The following is a 2,500-nucleotide window of genomic DNA, read 5'->3' on the forward strand; positions in this document are numbered from 1 at the left end:
ACAGGTGTCCACTCGTTCTGTTCTGTCATCCTCCCTTCCCTCCTGTCATCCCCCTCTCCTCTCCTCCCTGTGCTGTGGTAGAGAGAGAGAGCCTAAAGAAGAGGGATCTGTCTGCAGTCTTAGGGGGGGTTAGTGTGTGTGTGTGTGTGTGTGTGTGTGTGTGTGTATGTGTGTGTGTGTGTGCTGTGCTCTACCCTGGGAGGATGTAGATGATCTGTGTGTGTGTGTGTGTGTGTGTGTGTGTGTGTGTGTGTGTGTGTGTGTGTGTGTGCTTGCACGCGTGTGCGTGTGTGTGGGCGTGTGTGTGGGCGTGTGTGTGTGTATGTGTGTGTGGGCGTGTGTGTGTGCACTCAGGCCTCCCGCCAGGCACTCAGCAGGGGGCCACAGAGGGAAAGAAAGAAGGATGAGAGGAAAGAAAGAAGTGTGGCGTAGCCAAAGCTCTCGACAAGAACCCACATCACCAACTACATCCTCCCAGGGTAGACACACACACACACACACACACACACACACACACACACACACACACACGCAAGCCCACACACACACACAAACACACGCAAGCACACACACACACACACACACACACACACACACACACACACACACACACACACACAAGCGCACACACACACCATACACCTCACTCTTAGGTAAGAATGTCCTTTCTCATGGGCTGTGTACACAGAGGTAAGTGCAGTCTTGGCATGGCTATTGGTCTGTAGAGATTATTAATACAGAAAGCATCTCCAGAAAGCTGCCTTGTTTGTAACTTTTACAGAGATCAAAGCAGAGCATTAACTCTTCTATGTTGATGAATTCATCTTTCATATCGTTATGCAGTTGTTGTTATTATTATCGATGGCCTATCTTAGCAACCACACCGTAGCCATCTAATTTGTGTAAGTTAGCTTGTATCATTAGCATATGCTAATATGCATAGAGGGCTTTTTCCTTTGTTTGCTGTTCTGATGGTGGGCATGATAGGTGTGTGTGTGCATGCATGTGAGTGTCTAGGCCTACTGTTCTGTATGTGTGTATTCAAATGTGGATGTGTGAGACAGAGGGATGAGAAGAAGAGTCATTCTCCTGCTACCCTAAGGCCCCACTCAGCCTTGCAGGCCCCATAGGCCCCCCATAGGCCCCCTGACACATGTCTGAACAAAAAGCCAGGACCCGATAATTGGCCCCTGAGTTAATGCCAGTGAGAGAGAGTGTTTTTGTGTGGTGTGTGTGTGTGTGTGTGTGTGTGTGTGTGTGTGTGTGTGTGTGTGTGTGTATGCCTGTGTGTGTGTGTGTGTGTGTGTCAGTGTGTATGTGTGTCTGTATGTCTGTGTGTGTTTGTGCTTATGCTGTCCCAGCTGTTTCCAGCAGCTGGATTCACACTGCTCTTCTATCAGTCTGTATGGAGTCATGTGTGACAATGTTGGGGTGCAAGACGCTCTCTGCAGACTGAGGTGGGGAGGAAGCTCTGCTAATATGGACATTCTTAATGAATGAACTGAAGCCCTGAACACACGTGTCTCTCAATTATCTAGAGACAGAGACTGGGTCTGCATCTTGACTGTTTGTCTGTGTCTGTGTCTGTGTCTGTGTCTGTGTCTGTATCTGTGTCTGTATCTGTGTCAGTGTCTGTGTGTCTTTGTGTCTGTATCTGTATCTGTATCTGTGTCTGTATCTGTATCTGTGTATGTGTCTGTATCTGTGTCTGTGTCTGTGTCTGTATCTAAAGCAATACACTGGGTTGTGTCTGTGCCCGTTAAAACCTACAGTATGGATTCCTTTGTCAACCATTTATAAGCTGTATTTGAAATGTGTTTAAAAAGGTGTTTTATTATGATCTTGGACATGATGCAATGTAACTTCATTGTGGCATAATTCAGATACATTGTTCAAGGCAGTGTTGTGAGGTTTGCAGAGCCTGGTTGGCTCTAATTGGTTCTTTATCTCATTGTGCTTATTAAATGCACTATAATTGTTAATTACCTTCTGAGGATTTGTAAGGATTTGTCTCGAGTATCAAAACAAATTAATTACAGTGTACACATTTAAAACAACAACAACGCTGATAACAGCAGGAGCAGCAGCAGCAGTGTGTGTGTGTGTGTGTGTGTGTGTGTGTGTGTGTGTGTGTGTGTGTGTGTGTGTGTGTGTGTGTGCCCCATTCTGTAGATATAACCATAGCTCACTAGGGCTGCTGTTTGTGTGTTTGAATGTGTGCTTAATTCTTGCAAATGAGATTCATAACTAATTGTAGCTGTTCAGGTAGTATGCAGATTGCATGTTGATTTAATGTGGTCTTCAGCCTAATGAGCCTATGATATTAATACAGTATTATACAGAGGTAAGATAGGATGATAGTGTATGGACCAGACTGAGCAGGCTGTGTTAGGGAGGCTGAGCATGTAGTACTGTCTGCCTCAGCTCTCAGCATAGCTTTTTTAATGTGCTCTGTTCGTTTAAGGCCTATCCTCTTCTCTGTGATGCACTGTTAATGAAG

This window comes from Argentina silus (assembly GCF_951799395.1).
Source record: "Argentina silus genome assembly, chromosome: 3".
NCBI lineage: Eukaryota > Metazoa > Chordata > Actinopteri > Argentiniformes > Argentinidae > Argentina > Argentina silus.